Genomic DNA, 21,579 nt, shown 5'->3' with positions numbered 1-21,579 from the left:
CCTTCAGAGACTCTTTATAACTATGAATTCGTAAGCCTTGGCTGTATGGAATTCAACTTATAGTTCTCTCATGAGGCTCCATCTTCTTATCAACCAGAGACGCTTTATTTCTTCTTAGAGCCAAGATTCCCGAGACGGGACATTACACTGTAATATTATTTAATATCTTTGGGCCTCCTGTAGCCCAGTTCTCTAATTCACGTGGTTGAAGCCTCTGAGGAAGGTTCTCAGGCATTATGCAAGCTCAAGAAAAACATTTCCAACTTGTGGCACTCCCCTGCATTTTGTAGTACTCTTCAAAATCAAGAGAGATCACTGCTCTTTGAGAATTAATTATAGATTAATTATACCATATTTTTAGGCTGATTTTTTTTTGGACCAGAGGCAGTAATAAATCCCCTATTCATAGGCAGGAAATCTGGATTATGGCTCTGGTTTTACCACTAACTGGCTGTGTGGTCTTTGGCAAATTGCTGAAGTCCTCTGGGCTGTGGTTATAATAGTTGAAGAATCAAGGAGCTGGAATAGATAGTAATCCTGATGGCTACCATTTTTGGAAGACTTTGTGTGTGCCAGGTACCAAGTGACATGCTTTCTATCTATTCACTCATTTCATGATCACCACAACTCCATAAGGTAGATTATATTATTAGCTGCATTTTTTACATGGGGAAACTGAGGCTTAGAGTTTCAGAAGCACGTTCTAGGCTTCTAGAGATGAGACTTGAAACCAGACCACCTAACATCAAAATGCATTTCTTCAACCATTAGTCTCTCCTGCCTCCCCATATAGAGAGGCGCAGAGGTCCCATCTGCGTCTCAAACTCTGATGCACTGGGGTATTTACAGAAACAGAAAGCACGCAAGAATGTTGGTACTTGTAGACATACAAAGAACTAGAACTTGAAATATCTGGACTTTAGATGTTTTTAGATGATATTTAAGGTCAGAGAACATTACTCAGCATCTCTCTACACTTCCCAGCTGGAAAATAAAAAGGTCGCTAAATACCATGTCTATTCAGAGCAAATATTTCGGAAAGATATTTTATTTGTCGACCCTCTACAAATTCCATCTAAAAAAAAAATCAGATGTCCCAGGCACCATGGTAGGCATGCATAAAACTATTTAGAACTCACAACACTCATTTTAGAGATAAATGAAGTTTGAAGATTTTAAGTCACAGAGCAAAGAAGTAGGGGCCCATAATTGAAACCTAGCTTGTCCAAATATAGAACCCCATCTTTAACCACCATACACTGTGCCACACCATCCAACAGAGTTACCTACATGGATAAAGTTGACAAAAAGTTTTAAACATTTATAAAATGAAGAAATGTGCAGGACAAAGAGGCAACCTGGTAGAGTGGACTCAAGTCAGAAATTTCCATTCTGCCTCCTGGTTTCCTCCCTAACTTATTGAATGACCTTGGGGAAGTCACCTACTTCCTGGGTCTCAGCCTTCCGTCCACAGCGTAACTGACCTCTGAAACTTAGTCCAGCTTCATAGTAGTCACCACTCTGGGGTTTAGTTTCCTACTGGGATAAGCTGTACCCCCTACAAGATGGATTCTCAAAGGGTAACAATTATATAATCTATCATACCATTTTGCCAAGATTTTTTGCTAAACTCCTTCATCAACAGAGTTCTATTAGCAGCAAGGGAGTTGGCACAGTCTTTGAAGGTTTGGGGTGTCCAGCTCTCATCCTTGCTCCATTCCATATTGTAGGAGACAACAAGGGAGAGGGTAGGAAATTTCTGCAATAAGCCGCCATGAAGGGATAACATTCCACTTGGGTTTCTGCTGAATGTGTCTTGGATCGACCAGGCCAGCAATGGGGAAGGCAGGCACAGAAGCCGTGATTTTTGACTGTTTGCTAATCTAACATACTCGGAAATTATAATTCCTCTTTTTAATCTTATAAAGCATATGACCGAATGTACACACCTGGTCCACATCCTGAGATCCTAATGCACGTATCACACTGTTGTATTTAGCTGTCAGCATTCTCTTGAAACTCTCCAGAACTATTCTTAAATCACTTGTGGCAGACCTAAGTGGCACAGATGACAAATCATCAGGGGAAACTTTTGATGAATGAGCAAATTAAGGAAGGAACAGATTAAGGGCAGCAGAGCTGTGAATGGAAATGCTGCACACACAGATAACGTCTCTATTAAAAACAACATGACAATATTAGTATTGCTGTCATTTTAAGACAACTAGGAATGATCACACATTATGGAGTTACTGACTTGTGACAAACAGGAAATTGCTCAGAAGTTGCATGAATTGACCCCAAAGAGAGGTTAGCAAGATATGACACTTAGAATGTAAAATATGGATGATGGCCTCTCAGGTTCCCGTAACACGAACTTGGTTTCCCACACATGTAGGTTCTGCTGGGAAAGGTTTTTGGGAAATGTCCCTAGGGACAGGAGTGCCCATGAACCTATACTTCGGAGGAAATCTGCAGACAATGATGCAGAATGAAGTGGCCAATAACGGTGCCTAGATATGGGAACCCTCACTGATTTCTGTGCTGCGGCTTTTTACACAAAATCACATTACAGCTTTGCCTGCAATAGACAACACTAAGACCCTACATCCAAATGTGTGAGGTGTTCTGTCACACAGGGCCCTGGGACTCTCAATTTTCTTACTTGCTAGGGATATTTTCCTCTTTTATATATCTAAAAAAATTAAAATCAAAGCACTTTCTCCTATCTCATCAGCTTACTATGCATTTATTGACTACGTAACCATCAGGGACAGAGTCAAGAAGAGACCAGGATTGCTGAGACGTGGGTGCTCACTTAACAAATTGCAAGTGTAGTTTTTTGGTGAGGAAGATTGGCCCTGAGCTAACGTCTGTGCCAGTCTTCCTCTATTTTATATGTGGGGTGCTGCCACAGCGTGGCTTGATGGGTGGTGTGTAGATCCGCGCCCAGGATATGAACCCACAAACCCTGGGCCAGCGAAGTGGAGTGCGTGAACTTAACCACTACACCCCTGGGCCAGCCCTGCAAGTATCGTTTTCCTGCGTCACTCTCATTCTCTGAGAAGGATCTGACTGCCTACACCTACGAAGTGTATTTGAACACCTTTGTCCTTGGGTGAAGCGCCAGGCTTGTGGAATTCAAAAAGACTGTGACTTGATGCTCGCCTTCCTTTACTGGAAATCATGAATAGCACTGACGTAAAGTTAGGAAAACCATTAACCTTAGGAATACAAGTCAAAACAGGAACCCCATGTCATGAATGTAGTCGTTGTTCTTCCCTCACTGTGAACACGTATTGGCCCTTAAAAACCTTTTTGGTCCTTTTTATCCTCATGTAGTTTTTAAGAAACTCTAATCTGAAAGAATCCTCTTTCACTTGTCTTCTGGTTTGAAATTTCAGACAAAATATGCATCTTTGCATATTTCGCACAGAAAAAAACTGTGTTGTGAGTGACAAAGTCACTGAAAAAGCCATTGGAAACATTAAGTCCATACAAGAGTCCCTTTGGGGCCATCAAAGTGAATTTTATTTCCCAATCAACAGGCCTTTGATCATTCGCCAACAGGCAACATTGAAACCCAGAAAATCATGTGGCGTGTACACAATGAGCAGGACTGTATAACCTAAGACTCCAGCGTGTGGCCAAATTTGAGGTCTCCCTAAGTATTTTGCAGTTCGGAGTCTGAAATCACACAGAATTGCTCTCTGCCTCAAGTGCATTACTGGCAATTCATTACTTAAATAACCTCCTCCATTTCGTGGATTACACGCCATCCAGGTTATCCATGCTGTCTAACAGCTTACCTCATCTTGATTCCATCTAATCTAAGTGTCAACATCAGTGTTCAAGAGATAGGGCTAGAGGTGTAAAGGAGAAAGACACCTGAGCCTCAGGAATTGAAGCTGGGTGGCTAAAGATGGACAAATTAGTCATTGCAAAAGAAAGTCCGTCTTCCTGATTTCACCAATGGGAGCTTTTGAATTTGTGCTCCTTGGATGGACCTCTGAGGACCCGTGGAGAAAGAGGATATTTATTTGCGAATGCCTATACCTGTCACCAAGAGCTAGGTTCTCTGCCCAGTGTGCTGTTTCTCATGAGGCACACTGGAACCAGCATCCGCCACTCTGAGGATGTCAGGACTGAGAATTGCAGCGGTGGAGGATGGCTCATGACTGCTGAGATGGGGAGTAACTTTAAATGGTTTAGAACCAGCCCCTGGACACTCCAATTCTTATGTCCTGGCAGTTATTGAGTAAAGAGACCTAGATGTCTGAGTCTCGTTAAAAACATGTGGAAATACTCGGAGGACACTTTTCCTCATAGAATGTGACTGGCCCTCACTCGGTATGCAAAAGCCGTACAACTGAGCAGCTTGTCATTCAGCCACTGCCTTATTATAAATCTTTATTTTCTAATATACCGGACCACTCTGGATGCCTCGCTCAAAAGACCCAAGAAAAGTACCTGTGGGAGTTTGTTTCTCAGTGGCATTTGTGATGATGTCACCTTGATGCAGACACATGAGAGCAGATTAAAATAAAAAGATATAACTTGGCTAATAATTAAGTTTGGTTTGACTTCAAATCTCAGGCTTTTTCTACCATGCTTCATGGTCAAGATCAACCATCCTGTTTGTCTGTCTAGTGATTGATTATTTTAATCACAGTCTTTGACAGTGGTCTCTAAACTTTACTGACTGTGCATTCATTAACTAAATTAAATTGAGTACAGACTACCCAAAACATGTACTTTAAAGTGTATACATAAGGTATATGTGTGTATGTGTACTTGTATGTGGATATGAAATAATATATATGTTATAGAACATATGCAGGAATAGACATTTTGAAGGGATGAGATGAAAATAGAAATACGAGTTTTAATAAGTTCTCCCTGCGGCCCTGGGCATAGTCTTGTAAACTTCCCGGGGTGTACACACTCCACTCTGGGGACCAGTGGTCTGTCTGAACAAATCGACATGGTCTTTGAACATGTTGAAAATGCCAATGATAGATGGATTCCCACATGATGCGGAAACCGGGCTTTTGAGAACTGAAACATTGAATTGAGTCTGCACCCCCTTTCAGATGCTTCAGAGACAGCTAAGTGTGGCAACATGGCTTTCTTCCCCTGCCATGCCTCTCCGAAGAAAAGCCCGTAATTCAGACGGGATTTAATGAAACATACAGCCCGCAACTGTATCCGGTAGCATTTTATGAGAGAAGACTCTCATTCATGTAAGGTGCCATGAGCTAAGAACAGTCATACAGAGCGAAGCAAAAAGAGAGCTGTAGGCCATAGCTCGTGTCCTAGGAGGGAAGATGATGCTGGTACCACGGTCGGCTGGGATAACATTTGCACAGCATAGCACTGGACCATCAGAGGGGTCACAGCAGAAGTCAGGACCCAGGACGGGAAACCTTAATTTCTGACCAGGATTCTGCCACTGATTCGTTATGTGGAGTTTCGCCCCACTTAGCTTTATTTTTTTGTTGTTGTTTATAAACTTTAATATCTACTAAGATACTTTAAAAATTCAATGCAATGAAAAAAAGTTCAAATGTTAGACTCAACTACCTTAGCTCAGGGGTCTGGTCTAATCATTGTTTGACTCTCCTGCAGTACCTTCCACACTGCAAGTACTTGATAACTTTTTACTGAACTGATTTTATTTAATGGGATGCCAGTGTTTATTAACACTGATGGACCACAAAGAACAGCAACACGTAAGTGTTATGTACCTGTTTTGTGCAAAGCACAGAGGAGTAAATCCAGATGGAAGGACACAGCCAACAAGACTTGGGCAAATCGAATACCAACGCAAGCCAGGGCTGGCCCCTCGAGACGGTGAACTAGTCCCTGCACCGTGCTGTGGCTGCCTCCTGAGTCAGGCCGTGTGCAAAGGGGCTCAGGTGTGCAGGTGGATAGACAGTGCTCACCCAGGCAAACGGGTCTCTATCAAGCCGAAAGAGGACACTTCCCAAACTCATCCCACGCCTCATCCCCACTCCCTTGACCTATTCTCATTTTGCCTTCTGAGTAGGCCTGCGTGTCCATTTTAATTACACCTCACCCATGCAAATGGTAATGGTTTTTTAAAGGGCATACACCCCATTTGGTTTGTCTCTGAACCCCACTTTCCTCTGATACCATGCTGTTGCCTCCTTCACTGCAGCAAATGCTGCTCATCTTCTTTTCTAATCAATGGCATTTGCTTGGCATATACTGGTCCCTCCATTAGTGAGAAACTGGTCACATACACAATTCAGAATTTGAGGGGAGCCCCAGTGGCCTAGTGGTTAAGTTCGGTGTGCTCAGCTTTGGCAGCCTGGCGTTCGGATCCCCGGCACAGACCTGTACCACTCATCTATTAGTGGCCATGCTGTGGTGGGGATTCACATACACACAAAAAAAAGAGGAAGATTGGCAGCAGATGTTAGCTCAGGGCAAATCTTCCTCAGGAATAAAAAAAAAAAGAATTTGGTGAAGGGACTTGCCCATGTTTTCCAGAATGGTGAATTTGGGGGGAGTGAGAGGAAGGGGATTATTTGTTCTTCATTATATTATATGAAAGCCCTGATGATAAAGAAAAGATTGTTACATTGGACTGCATTACAATTAAGAAAGCGTCTGGAAGATACCAAAGTCAGTACGGTTAAAACCCCATGGGATATGGAAACTAGCATAGAAAAAAATTAAAAAGTGACTTTAAAAAAATAAATGAAATTAAAATCAGAAAGCATATTCATCAAAAGACACTAAGATTGTTAACAGGCAAGCCATAGAGTGGGAAAAGACATTTGAAATACATATATCCAACCAAAGATTTGTATCCTAGAATACGTAAAGTAGTTCCTAAAAATAAATCCATGAGACAGTCATCCCAATGAAAAGATGGGCAAAAGGCTTGAACAGAAATTTTACAAAGAAGATATGCAAATAGCCAATAAGGGCATAAAAAAGGTCTTCGACATAATTAGTCATCAAGGAAATGCAAATGAAAATCACAGTGAGACACACCTGTTCACCAGAATTGCTGCCATCAACATGACAGACAATAGAAATATTTTCGTCAGGCTGGCAGGGTGGCAAAGCGGTTAAATTCGTATGTTCCATTTCGGCAGCCCAGGCTTTGCTGGTTCGGTTCCCGGGTGTGGACATGGCACTGCTTGTCAAGCCATGCTGTGGCAGGTGTCCCACGTATAAAGTAGAGGAAGATGGGCACAGATGTTAGCTCAGGGCCAGTCTTCCTCAGCAAAAAGAGGAGGATTGGCAGCAGATGTTAGCTCAGGGTTAATCTTCCTCAAAAAAAAAAAAAAGTTTTCGTGAAAACATGGAGCCACTGGAATTTTCACACACTGCTGTGGGGTGTAAATTGGTTCAGCCCCAATGGAAATAAGATTGGCATTATCTAATAAAGCTCTATATACTTTAGGATCCAGGAATGCCACTCCTAGGGATAGAAATGTAGATTCGTGCCCCAAAAGACATGTATAAGAATGTTCTTAGAAATACCATTCCCCATAGCCCAGAGCTGAAAACAACCTAACTGTTCACCCACAGTAGAATGAGTGAATAAAGAGTAGGATAGTCATAAAAAGCACTCATAAGATCAAAAATGCACCAACTCAGGTAAATGCAACAACTTGAAAAAATCTCACAAAGTTGAAAGAAACAACTCAGACAGAGAAGGCCACATGCTTTGGGATTCCATCTACATAAAGTTTAAAATTAAGCAAAACTATTTGATGATGACAAAAGTCAGGAGACTGTAGTTTTTTCAGTAGGGAGGAGGATGTGGCTGTGCCTTAGGCGAGGACAGAGGGGGACATTGGAGTCCTGTGAGCGCTCTACCCTCTGACCAGGGCCGTCATTACGTTGGTGCTGTTGACTTTGCGAAAATTCATCAAGCTGCCCGTGGACAATTTCTGCATTTTCCTGTGTGTGTGTGCAATATTTCAATAAAAAGTTTAACTGTTTTACAAATTGATGGAAAGCTAATTTGATAAATTAATTTGATAACGCCCTTTGATAAGTGCCTCACAGTGGCTGCTCTGTCATATTCAGAAACTGAGATATTCACCGTCTTCCCCAAAAGCTGTCAGAGATCGTTAGACATTCTCAGAAGCCAGATTCAGTGATGCCGAAATGTTTCCTAACCTGGGAAACTTACTCTTAAAACGATCTGCAACCTTAAAGATGAAAGGATAGGAGGGCTCCACGACACGAGGGCAAACGGCAGAGAGAGAAGCCTGAGCAGGCCAGTATCGCAGGAGGATAATTAATTGGTTTGGTGCTGGAAAAGCATCTTTATCTCCAGTTCCCACAGAGCTCAGCTCAGTTATGGACGGACCTTCGGAGAGAATTTTTCAAGACACCAATCCTGGTCTTTTTAGATCCTAAAAGAATTTCCTGCATATAATGAGTCCCAAAGGGCTAGTAACCTTGTGTTTCAAGCGTCATACCCTGGAGTAGATATTATATAACCATGACCAACTTTTCATCAGCATTTGAAGCTCAAAACCCACAGGCACACACACAAAGAAAACACATTTATTATATCAAAGCCCTTATTGTAGTCATTTCATGGGGCCCGTTTCCCCTGTGAAACTGCAAACCAATTTCCTAAGGATGCCATTTCAGATGATTCATCCCCATTTTCAATCCATTTTTCACATCTCTTACTGAAGACCTTTAGCTTTCTGGTACAGAAGGCCAGGTTTCCTCATGCAAACTCTCCCTCTCATTTTCCCCCTTGGTTTGTTATCTTTTCTTTCCAGGCTTTCTGAGGGAGACCAAATTGTCTGAAATCTGTTGATGAATCATTTGTTCTCTTCTGTCCTTTCCGCAAAAAGCCACGCCACAAGATACATTTCCAGATAATGCACTTCTTTCTTCACAGCGCATGTGGCCACACTGATTTTAAGAGACCCCCGATTCCGAAATCTGAGTAGGCCGCTACAGAAAAGGATTTCTGGGTTTGGTGGCCGTGCCAAGAGGTGGCGAAGGGGGACTCAGCCGTCTCTGTCATGCTCCCTGTGTTGCGACGGGAACAGTTGACAATTACACAGGCATCCATGAAGTGCAATGCGTGGGCGCTTTCAAGTTCCCCACGGTGGCGGTCCATCCCCTTGAGACGTGCTCCACATAGAAATTCTGGATTCTTCACTACACCCAGACTGACCAGACATCTTCCCAGTCTGTTTGGCACATTCATATAGTAAACGACACTCCCACGATAGGAGCATTAAAGAACTAACCCTGGACACAATTCTAGAACAGGACAATGATGGCCACATCCTCCACTCCCCCTTTCTATGTCCCTTCTCCCTTCGCACCATCTGTTCTGTTCCACGTCCTTGATCCTTCGTGTCCCTGGTCATTTCTCCCTCTAAGGTGTTCATCATCCCACGACCTCAGGTGTAGAAAAGGCTTCATGACTGATTCATTCATTGATTGATTCATTTCACAAAGATTCTCTACTCTGTGCCAGGTGCTGCCCCAGATGCTGGAAATACACTTGTGAGAAATATGAACACTGCCTTGTCCATAAATTTGGGGGAGAGCCGGCATTATCAAACGCTCATAAAAAGTGCACCATTGCAACTATTTCAAGTGATATGGAGTAGAGGATAGATGGCACCACCAAGTTGTATCTTATTTTATTCAACAAATGTCTTTAAGGTACTTATGACATGCCAGCCGCTGTTTTAAGATCTTTTCAAATGTTAATGTAATACCCCAAACAACCCTGGGCGGGAATTGTTGTACTGATTTCATTTTACAGATGAGAACACCGAAGCACAGAGAAGTTAAGTCACTTGGGCTTGCACCACTGCTCAAGGCAGCACAGCTAGGATGTGGCGCCGGCAGACAAGGAGCCCAGGAGCCTGGCTGCGGATGCTGTGTTTGGAACATCTGGGCTTGCTGCAGAATAATGGAGATATTTACCTAATTGAGGAGTCAGCGAGGGCTTCCCTGAGGAAGCATTGATGGAGCTGAGAAGAGACAGGGGAGTAGATTTGAAGGTGTCTGGAGGATGCAGGTGTGCTACTCCCTACTCCTACCTCCCATCCCCCCCACCCCCCACCCCCAGTTTCTAGAAGCTCAAAAGCCAAACACATGAATCGCCCTCTATAAACGGACTGCAGTTCTCCGTGAATATTTCTGACCTATAAACGAATTACCCAGAAGAGTAGAAAAATGAGAGCGCCAACGGCCTTTGCGCCCTTGCCTTCTATCTTGGACTCGCTCTGTTTGTTTTGTCCCCTCGCCAGCCCCGCTTGCTGCAAAGCTCAGAAATGACGACTTTGATCCTGATGGCTTCCATGGGAATTTTTTTCCTCACCAAAGAAATCATTTGTGGAAGCAATTGAGACGATCATTTCAAGATGCCAGAATAAGAGTCCCGGGCATTGGTCCCGGGGAAAATGTTCATTTTGCAGGTGGCCAATGACTCTTTTGGTCATTAGTATTGTTGTCGTAATTACCAACATTTTAACTCAACAGAGGTTCAGCTCCTCAAAACGGGCAGAGCGCCACAGAGGTGCACGAGGCGATAGGCAAGATGGGAGGTGGAGATGCAGGAAGTGACTCACCCCTAAAGATGTTCCACGTCGCGACCGGCTCCATTGGGATGGCATGTTTATCCCTTAAACTCATCCAGCTCAGCTGGACAGAACCATGGTGATTCGGCAAAGCTGAACTGGCACCTAGACATCATTTTACTAGAAGAGAGAGCAGAAGGATACAATAATATAATGCATATCTGCTTTTTTCCCCCCTCTCTCTGCGAGATGTATTTTTGGAGTAACTTTTTTTTTTTTTTTTTTTTTGGTGAGGAAGATTGGCCCTGAGCTAACATCTGCTGCCAGTCTTCCTCTCTTCTACATGGGATGCCACCACAGCATGGCTTGGCGAGTGGTGCTAGGTCCTCACCCGTGATCCAAACCTACGAACCCCAGGCTGCCAAAGCTGAGCATGTGAATTTAACCACTACACCACGAGGCCAGCCCCTATTTTTGGAGCAACTTTTAATTTTGATATAATTTCAAAATTACAAAAAAAGTTACAGGAATAATATGGGGAGTCTTGTTTACCCACATGCATTTTACCCAGAATCCTTGTTGACATTGTGTGCCATTTACTTTATCAGACTCTCTCTCTCTCTGAACTTTTTGAGGGTCTTTTGGAGATACCATCATGCCCTTTTACCCTTAAATGCTTCATGGCACATTTTCTAAGAACAAAGACCTTGTCCTGAATGATAATATGGTTATCAAGATCAGGAATTTTTTTTTTTTTTTAAGATTTTTATTTTTTCCTTTTCCTCCCCAAAGCCCCCCGGTACATAGTTGTATATTCTTCGTTGTGGGTCCTTCTAGTTGTGGCATGTGGGACGCTGCCTCAGCGTGGTTTGATGAGCAGTGTCATGTCCGCGCCCAGGATTCGAACCAATGAAACACTGGGCCGCCTGCAGCGGAGTGTGCGAACTTAACCACTCGGCCACGGGGCCAGCCCCAAGATCAGGAATTTTAACACTGATACAATACTATGCCTGGTTTAGAGTCCATACATATTCAAACGTTGTTAGTTGCCTCTAAATGATGGCTGTTTATTTCTTCACAGTCCAGGATCCAATCCAGGGTCACATATGACGCTGAATTTTCTTGTTTTTTTGAACTGCCTTTAATCTGGAAGAGTTTCTCAGATTTTCTTTGTGTTTCTTGACCTTGTTATTTTTTAAGAGTACAGGCCAGTTATTTGGAAGAATGTCCTTCATTTGGCTTTGTCTGATGTTTCCATGATTAGATTCAAGCTACGATTTTTGGGTTCTTTTAAGTTTTTTGTGTGTGTGTGGAAGATTAGCCCTGAGCTAACATCTGCCACCAATCCTCCTCTTTTTGCTGAGGAAGACTGGCCCTGAGCTAACATCCGTGCCCATCTTCCTCCACTTTATATGTGGGACACCTACCACAGCACGGCTTGCCAAGCGGTGCCACATCTGCACCCAGGATCTGAACCAGTGAACCCAGGGCTGACGAAGCAGAATGTGTGAACTTAACTGCTGCACCACCGGGCCAGCCCCTTTTTTTAAAGTTTTTAAAGACTTCTTTTTTTAAGAGCAGTTTTAGGTTCATGTATCTGTTTTAGAGAGACTGAGGCAGCGGGGAACAGCTGTTTGGTAGGGAGATCTGACCCAAAGTGCCTGGTTCGATGCTGGCTCAGTCAATCACTAGTGTGGGATCATGGATAAGCTGCTTAACCTCTGTGTGCCTCACCTTCGAAGCTGGGAAAATAGCAGCACCCGCCTCGCAGGGTGGTGGGAAGGATTCAGTGAGTCAGCATACATGAAGTGCCTACAGTCCGGCCTGGCTCATTGTAAGCGCATGAAAGTCTGCGATCATGGCTATTATCAGTGATCCTGGTCTCAGGGCTCAGGACGGGCAGCTCCTCCCTTCCCTGAGCCGCTCGCTCTTCTGCATCCCATCCCACACCTCCAGGGTTTTGTCCTTCCGTCCACTCCTCCTCGTTTACCCATTTCTCATTCTCTGATTCTGTTCCATCCCACGTCCACCAGCTCCTCCCTGAGTCTATTTCCATTCTGTGAACAACAGATAAAAAGCATCCACCATACATTAAAATCTGCAGGTTCCTCTTAAATCCATGAGTGCATCAACCTCGCTGTATTAGTTTGCTAGGGCTGACATAACTCGTGCTCTCTCCCAGCTTCCGATGGCTGCCGGCAATCCTCGGCTTGTAGGTGCATCACTGCCGTCTCTGCCTTTGTCTTCACATGACGTTCCCCTCTGTGTCTCTTCTCTTCTCCTAGGGACACCATTCCGTGCTTAGAGCCCTCTCTAATCCAGTATGACCTCATCTGCACTTAGCTAATTACATCTGCAAAGGCCTTATTTCCAAATAGGGTCACAATATGAGGTTTCAGGTGGACATGAATTTGGGGGACACTATGCAACCCAGTACAGTTGCCTGTGTACTTAAGTGTGACTTAAGGAAACGTGAGAAGCACATACGATCTAGGCTTAGGGACTTTCTCCGTGGAGTCCGCTCACCCTCCCTCCATGGAGGTTGCTCTGGGAGGAGTTTAAGCCCTCAGAGAATCCAGGAATCAGCTGCACCCACTGGAAAGGAGAGGGGCTGCAGCAGGTACCAACGAAGCTCAGAGTCAGACCACGAGGGAGCCACAGGAGCCGACCCTGGAAACGTGAAAGCCCTTTAACGTGTCAGCTCTGTTGATTTGGGGTCTGTACCCACCCAACAAGGGCCAACACTGGTGTCAGCAACCATATGTCCAGGGGCCTCCTGACTGTCTTCTTTCTTCCACTTCCAACAATTGTCTGTTGACACATCCCCAGAAACCATCTAGTAATCAAATCAGTGTTTTCTGACTCTGCAAGGCTCTGTATGTGTATGTTCATGTGTATCTCTGTGTGTGTGTGTGTGTACATGCATGCACACACTTTAGGGCTTTGTGTGCTTCTGTGTCTTAGCAAAGATTCTCCCACAATGATTACACTTGTCGTTTGGAAGACTCTCAGCTCCTTCCTGCCAATTGTCATTCTAACTAGACTATCATCCAAGCAGCCTTGGCACACGTGAGCACGCAGTGTCAGGGGGGATTCTGCCCAGAAGTGAATTTTCCTACAGAGCTGGTTGTTTAAAATATTCTTAAAAACTTCAGCGCAGTACACTGGGAAGCTCACAGGAGTCAAGTCAGTGAGACCCAGGTTTGGAAACCATCGTCCCCATTCATTACCAGTGTGAACTGGGAACAGCCAGTTGACTCCTCACATTCCCAGTTCCCACGTCTACAAAATGTCAACAACAATACCTACCTCGTGGGGTTATTATGAAAACTAACTGAGATCTATGTGCACAGAACCAAACTGAGTAGCTGTCACATAGATGACTCTTGATAAATGGTGGCATTATGAGTTCTGGGAGTCTCTGGCTGGACTGGTCACATACGTACTCTGGCAGAATCAGTCCAAAAAGGAGTCAGGAGGCTTATGCACCAACATGGTACTACGTGGCTCAGCAAGTGACAGGTCACAACTAGCCACATCTGTGGCTCCCACTGGCTCTTTCCCAGGCCCCGAAGGTCAGCCTGCTGAACACTTCCCTTGGGATGTTTCTATCAGAGTGTCCCCAGGTGTAGGGCATGGCAGTGCCACAGCTCACAGAGCTCCCAGGAAGGCTGCTCCTCAAAGGCCTTTGGCATTTCTTCCACAAGAAGAAAGAAGAGGAGAAGAAGTGGCCTTTCCTAAGTTGCCGTTGATGAAAATGTTCCCCTTGGTCCAAGTGTCAATTAAACTCCTCCAACACACACACACGTGCAACAGTTTATAAACTCCAGGAGGGCAGGGAGTGTGTCTATCTTGTTCCTTGGTATGTCCTCAGTACCCAGAGCAGTGCCTGACACAGACTAGGGATCTGAATAAAAATAACCACAACGCCAATTGTTATTGTTATAGATGGAATGTTTGCACCCCTCCACATTTGTGTATTGAAGCCCTAGCCCCTGTGTGATGGTATGTGGAGGGGGGAATCTCAGAAGTAAGTAGGTTCAGATGAGGTCATGGGGATGGGGCCCCCATGATGGGATTAGTGCCCTTATAAGAAGGGACACCAGAGAGCTCTCTCTGTTCACCATGTAAGGACACAGAGAGAAGACAGCCGACTATAAATCAGGGAGTGAGCTCTCACAAGGAGATGAATCTGCCAGCGTCTTGGTCTTGGACTTCCAGACTCTGGAACTGTGAGAACTAAATGTCTGTAGTCTAAGCCACCCAGTCTGTGTATTCTGTTATGGCAGCTCGAGTTGACTAAGACACCTACGTCCTGCTTACTATGTGCCAAGCCCCGTCCTTAGCACATCATACGTATGATCACACTTAGTCATCACCCAGTCCATCATGTAGGTACCATCATCATCCTATTTTCAGACCAGGAAATTGAGACAAAAGGAAGTTAAGAAACTTGCCAGATAAATATTCTCTCCTGCTTACTTGCTTCTTGTCAGATTCTCTGTTGTTGGAATCACCCCGAGGCCCCTCACTTCACCCAAGAAGGGAAGAAAAGAGAAAGAAGAGAAGAGAAAGGAAGGGAAGAGAAGAAAGAAGAGAAGCCATGCATTGCAAGGAAGACAGAACTGAATCTTCTGTGTGAGAGGGAGCGGGGAGAAAGACAAAGAGATAGAATTGAAGAAACATAGAGAAAGAAAAAGAGTGAAAAAGAAAAAGAGAGTGAGAGCAAGAAAGGCAGGACAGAAATTTTTCAGGATCACCAAAGAAGCATTTCCTTGGACCTCGACTGGCAAACACTGAATGAGTGAAAGATGGCAACTGCTGTGGTCATGAGGATTCTCCCAAGAGCCCACCAGGTGATGGGGTTTCCCACTGACACCCCTGCAATCTTGGAAGAGGGGTAATTGTGAATTTCCAGTCTCTTTTCACTTGACTTCAGACTCCAGTCCTTGAATCACATTTGTTGTTAAACACCAAAGGCCACAGCACGTAGCCCAGAAAGGCCCAATTTCTTACTTCAAAATGACTATCTGGACAAGATAATCACGGAAAATTAATTAGAGAAATTCTTGGGACAAATGAAGGAGTCAGGTACTGGAATCTCACTTTTAAAAGATGTGTGCACACAACCAGCGGAACATAACACAAACGTATATCTAAATGCCGTCAGACGCCCTGTAGAAATATCCCTCTGGGTTACCTGTGCAGGTCTAGAGGGCTCTGGAGCTCACTCTCGGCTCATCTAGAACACCTTTCCTGGCAGACATCACGTCATCGCCTCACTCTCACATGGTTTTGTTTTCTCCTCTACTCCACGGTGTTTCTGCTCTGCATTTACACTTTAGGTCATTTAAGAATCAGAAGAGAGCGATGGACATTCTCCCCCCGCAGAACAACAACATGCAAAACTTTGCGAATCATTTCATGAAATTCGTAGATCTCTCGACACCTTCCTATATATTCTTCTGGGGTCTTTGGCACCGAAAAACAGTTCTATAGGTGGCATTATACAAATAAAATATCAACAATGAACACAAGCACAACCCACAAGAAATATCTGGGGATATTCTGCCAATATCACACAAACTGCCCCTATAACTTGGTCTAAAGACCTCAACTTCCAAGTAGCAATATTCCAGAGTTTATAGATTAGAATAATCTAGTATCACCTATGTGCTCCTTCCAATTCTTCAAGGGAGACAGTGAGCTTCCAGGTAAGCTTTCAGTGGGTCACCTCTAGAGAACGGAGCGTTAAATTATACTTTTTTCTCAATTTTGAAAGACAGGTGATTTCTGGCTGCTGGTGGAGGGAGGACTTCTTCCCCGGTCCCTCCCCTTTCTGTGCAGAGGGGGCACCATCCATGCAGCGCTCTGGGCCCCCTCTATCTCCTCCCTCATTCTCGGAGAAGGAGGGTAATAGTCTGTAAGGTGAGTCTGGAAAGAGAAACCGGACACGTCCTTCCCCAGCTCCTTCTCTTGGGAGGAAGCCACCTGCAGAGAGCACACCCTTCCGCCATGGGAGAGTCACAGGAATGCCAGAGGCCATGATAAGATGGGTAAATCTACTCAAGCAGGGTCAATGTTAGGAAACCCACCTACCCACAGAGAGGAGCCACTTTCTCCAGTATAGTTCACTTTCCCTGTACAACGGGAACACATAGGACTTGCATCTGCCATCCTCTTCGGTCTTATTTCTCAATTGCTTAGAACTCAAGTGAGGAAGAGGTGTGTTATTGACTGGGGCCTCTCAAACCCCAATCCTGGTCTAAGGGACGTGTTCTTGAATGTTTAATCCAATCTGTCTACCGGGAAGTGGTTCAAAGGGGCCCTTGGTAAAGGCACAGCCCTGCTGACCATGTCCCATGATATGTGGCTGCAGTGGCCAGGGAACTAGCCACCGCCTCCTGAAGCTAGGCAATCTATCCAAGTAGACTTTGGATATAGTTACCCCTGGACAACCCTCTAATTCAGGAAGTCAGGTCTTGCGGAAGACTGTCATTTCACTCTTTTCCCAAACCCTATAAAATTAATCCAGAAAGGTCCACATTCCCCTACATCTCTATGCTTTCAAGTATGTATACTCCCCTTTGGGGCTTATGTTTACTGAAGGAGCCCTATGCCACCCCCTCATTGCTTTCCAAGACCTATCAACCTGAGCCTTTGTTCTGGAATTTGTTCTGACTATACTCTGGTCTTTAGGTATGAAGAGCATTTGCGACTTGATTGATCTCTTGACTCTCACCTTCCTTCCTCTTTCTTGGCCTAGTTTCTAACTTGAGGTTAGCCCTTCCCACCTCCCACTCTGCTTTAGGGTTTCCTGCAGCCCCCACTTGACTTCAGCTAAGCATCCTACTTGGTTCTACTTCCCCTCACAGCTCCATACTTCAAGACAAAAATCGAAATATATTATATATAATATAAATATGTAGTATAAAATCCCATGAACTTATTAACAAAAGGAAAGCAATAGATGAATGCATTGCCCCATCTCCACTCGTTGGTAATTCCACTAACCCTTGAGACTCATGCTGATCCACCAGTGACCATTTCCCATGTTTGACTTCATGGAGAATCTAGTCAATCAGTCAACAAGGAGTCTGTCCAGCTGGTCATTCTCCACTTAAATGTTAGGTTATTGTGTTTTGGTTTCACATGATGCTACTGATGGTGATTATCATCTGTGATGATTCTGCCAATGGCAGAGAACAGAAGGGTTTGGGTTGGTTGGTAGGTTGGTTGGTTGAAAAATATCTTGATGATTCTGCCGAGTCTGCGACACACCAGGATTGTTCATTTTGAAGTACCTGGTTGGGGAGGGGTCACTACACAGAACTGCTCAGACCTGCGGGAGCTCCATTTCCCTCAGTTCTCAAGTGAAGTCCAACAGAGGATGCCCTGGCCCTACTTTCTTTGCTCTTTTCCCTGGAGTCAAAGAATTTCAAATCTTTCTCTGGTTGCTTGAGCAAAATTGCGGTCATGTCCAAAATCCCATATAAACACAGACATGGCATGGTTCTCAGTGTTTAAAAAAAGAGCAAGCAAGAACTAATATCTCCAGTACCCTTGGCCATGAACTGAATTTATATAGCAACCAGCAATACCAATTAAAATGGCGAAGATGACAAGAAAGTAATTTTTCTTGTGCACAGCCTGAATTCTAAAGCCAGCGTTTCCTTTAGTTCTGAATGTTCTATTTCCGTCCTGCTGTATCCTGATATCTATTAAGGTAAAGTATTTTCTCCAAACTTAGCTGCAGAGGCTGAGGAGATTCAAGTCCTTGGACTTATTTTAGGAGCTAACTTGCATCCTAAAGTGAATATATTTTCTCCTTGCTCCTTCGATAAAAGCGATCACCGTTCTTTGGGCCACCATTTAGCAGTTACGCAACCCTGAACAAATTGTTGGTTCATATGGTCTTCCTCAATTTGTACATCTGAACAGTGGATCAAATGAAATTTTTCTTACTTTCAGGGGTTTGGTGATGTCTAGTGGAAGGTTGTTGAGTAAACGAAGATATATCAGTACTATCTACTGGAGTGTCTATAGTCCCTACGCCCACCCCGCTCCAAGATGATTAAATTAGCAATGCCATCCTAAGAAAGATTAACTGCACAATGACTCCTGATTTCACCACTGAGAGATGAAAACTTGAAGTCAAGTTCAACGTTAAATGAGACTCTTCTGTTTGGAGAAGGTGCTCCAAGGGCAGAGGTGGTCAGTGAATAGCACCTAGCTGCTCCCTGATGGTCGCAACGGGATGGAGGCAGCAAGGAGCATGCTGGGAGTGGACAGTACTTCACGTGCCGGTTCAGTCTGCAGTAAGCCCAGACGGAAGCTATCACGAGGGAAGACAGTTAGCGTTTTAGTCTTCATGACCAGGAATTTTTACAACAGTGATAATATCAGCAGAAGCTGGTCATTGAGGTCTAAACATAATATGAACACGAATGGCAAATAAAGAAAATGGAGAAAGTCTTGGAGGCACACAGATTGTTTGAAAAGCTAACATAAAAATACGTCTGTGTTTCCCAGGTTTTATGAAGCCCTATAGCCAATTTACAGAACCACTGAACCTTTATCGGTTGAATCCAAACGCGCTTTTTCAGACTCAGGGTATGTTAGCGGGTGTAGGCAGCCTTTCCTTTGTTGCTTACCAATATCTTTTCTTGCAATATTGGGAAAACTTACAATGTCTGTGAAAACCCTCGTAATCCACATGCAGAGAGACATTCTATAGCCAGGAGAGCATGACCAGAGGAGCTGGAGCTCCAAGAACAAACTTGCCTTGTGGCTAATTCTGGCACGCACCTGATGTCGCCGCTGTAGTTTCTGCACTTTAAAACAGGTATCACACCCAAACTTTCCTTTCATTGGACCAAACTAGGTCACGTGCAGCCATTTAAAATAGCACTAACCTTCGGAGGCACCACACCAGATAAAAAGATTATTGTCTATATGCTTAACTTTTAATCTAGACATCTGGCATTAAAGTGGATTAAACCTGGTGTAATTAAGAGCCTCAACAAAAATCCAGAAGTCTCCTGAGTGATAATAATCTTTAACAACATTGACATTTGTCTAAACAAGGAGATTAGCTATAAATTCTACATTTAAAAGAACATTTTGCGAATGAATATGTTGCACTTATTTTTCAAACGGCTTGAGGATTTTTTTCTCCATGGACTTTAGGGTTTTTACACACTCAGAAGCAGAGAAAGTTGTCACCCCGAAATAGGTTCCCACTGTTTCATAAATACCACGGTGGGTATTAGTGACTTGGCAAAAAGATGTTAACGGAAATTCGAGGATGGTTTTATGAACGCAGTTCAGTCTGACAAGCCTTTCAGAGTGAAAGCCAGTCTGAAGAAAAATGAATTATTCTTTCACCATTATTTTTATTTTTCTTCGCTTATAATTTTTGAGTGTTCTAGCTGGCTTCTGAGTCTCTTGTCCCATGTCATACGTAGATGGAGAGACGGGTGAAAGAGATTGAAGACATTCTACTTTACAGAAGTCTAAGAAACACAGACAGGAGACTCTTAACTCAGTGCTAACATACAGGAAAAGATCTTAGATCCCCAAACCCTACTGAAAGTCACCTCAAAAAATCATATGACCCAGCGATTCTCAACCCTGGCTACATATTAGAATCATCTGGAGAGCTTTAAAAATACTGATGCCCAGGCCTCATCCCAAACTAATTAAATCAGATTTTCTCATTGGTGAGACAGCCCAGAGTGGTCATTTGAGACAACCATTGAATCAATGCTCAAAGCCTTTATTATCACCTAGAATTTTCCATCTGTGACGGTAGTGGGTTGAATAATGTCCCCCTCTCAAATTCATATCCATCCAGAACCTCAGAAAGTGACCTATTTGAAAATAGGCTCTTAGCTGACATAATTAGTTAGGGATTGAGATGAGCTCATATGGATAGGGTGGCCCAAATCCAATGACAATGTCCTTATGAGAAAAGGAAAGGACACGGAGAGACAGACACAGACAAGGAAGAAGGCCTCTGAAGAGGGAGAAAGAGATTGCAGTGGTGTTGACACGAGCCAAGGAACGCCCAAGGCCACCAGAGCAGGCAGAGGCAAGCAAGGGTTCTCCTCAAGAGCCTTGGGCGGGAGCACGGCTCTGCAGACACCTTGAGTTCAGACTTCTGGCCTCCAGACTGTGGAAGCCTGAGTTTCTGTGGTGTTAAGCCACACAGTTTCTGGATCTTTGTTTGGCAGCCCCAGGACATGAGGGCAGCGAGCTTCCCCTCATTTTGGGATTCCACAATAAACTATAGGCAACTTCTTAACATCATTGATGCTCACATCTCACCGTGAACTGGATTCTTTCTGGGTACAGAACTATGCTGAGATCTCAGTGTGTGGGAATCCCAAATTAGGGTGGGCATTGAACCCCTGATCCGAACCTTCCATACCATCCTGGATACCATTCCTCAGCCCGTCAGCTTGAACGGCTACAGCCCAGGACCACTTGAGATGATTTTCCAGGTGAACCAAGCAGAAGAGGCTGGCTTGTTAACAGTGTCAGGATTCTTCATGATTGATGCTGCGTGTGCTATAATTGGGCCTGCTTGATACCTACGCATTACTACTTTACCAACTATTAATTTAATGAAGGAATAATTTATTTTGTTTTAGAATTCCCAGTATCAAGTGCCTTCGGATAAAGGTCGGTATCCTTTCGCTGTGCTAAATGATTGAATTAAAGTATTAGTTGTTAAGACGGGATGCAGCATAGTAAGAACAGAGGACTGGTATGAAAGTCCCCTAGAAGGATGTTTCTCAAGCCCATATATATATGACTTATTTATAATTTATATATGACATTTACATATAACTGAAACAATATTTTGAAAAAAATACCCTTAGTATTTGTGATGAACTCTGATATTTTGTACTCTCCCTCTTTGTTTTTTGAGGAAGATTAGCCTTGAGCTAACATCTGCTGCCAATCCTTCTCTTTTTGCTGAGGAAGACTGGCCCAGAGCTCACATCTGTGCCCATCTTCC

General features: G+C 44.0%; 1 long non-coding RNA gene across 2 annotated transcripts in view; it reads left to right on the top strand.

Moving 5' to 3' along the window:
- The window catches only part of LOC103556877 (uncharacterized), a 43,391-nt gene extending 24,311 nt beyond the window's left edge, over positions 1-19,080 (top strand). The window contains exon 6 of one of the 2 annotated variants that reach the window (XR_011534951.1): positions 18,525-19,080. This is a non-coding gene — a long non-coding RNA (uncharacterized lncRNA). Of the gene's footprint in view, positions 1-9,793; positions 11,830-18,524 lie in introns of those variants that run through there. The other variant, XR_011534952.1, reaches the window with a different exon arrangement.
- The last annotated feature ends 2,499 nt before the right edge of the window (positions 19,081-21,579 follow it).

Source organism: Equus przewalskii, chromosome 30 (assembly GCF_037783145.1).
Source record: "Equus przewalskii isolate Varuska chromosome 30, EquPr2, whole genome shotgun sequence".
Classification (NCBI taxonomy): Eukaryota; Metazoa; Chordata; class Mammalia; order Perissodactyla; family Equidae; genus Equus; species Equus przewalskii.
The sequence above is the reverse complement of the archived record's forward strand: the minus strand, read 5'-3'. Positions and strand labels throughout refer to the sequence as shown.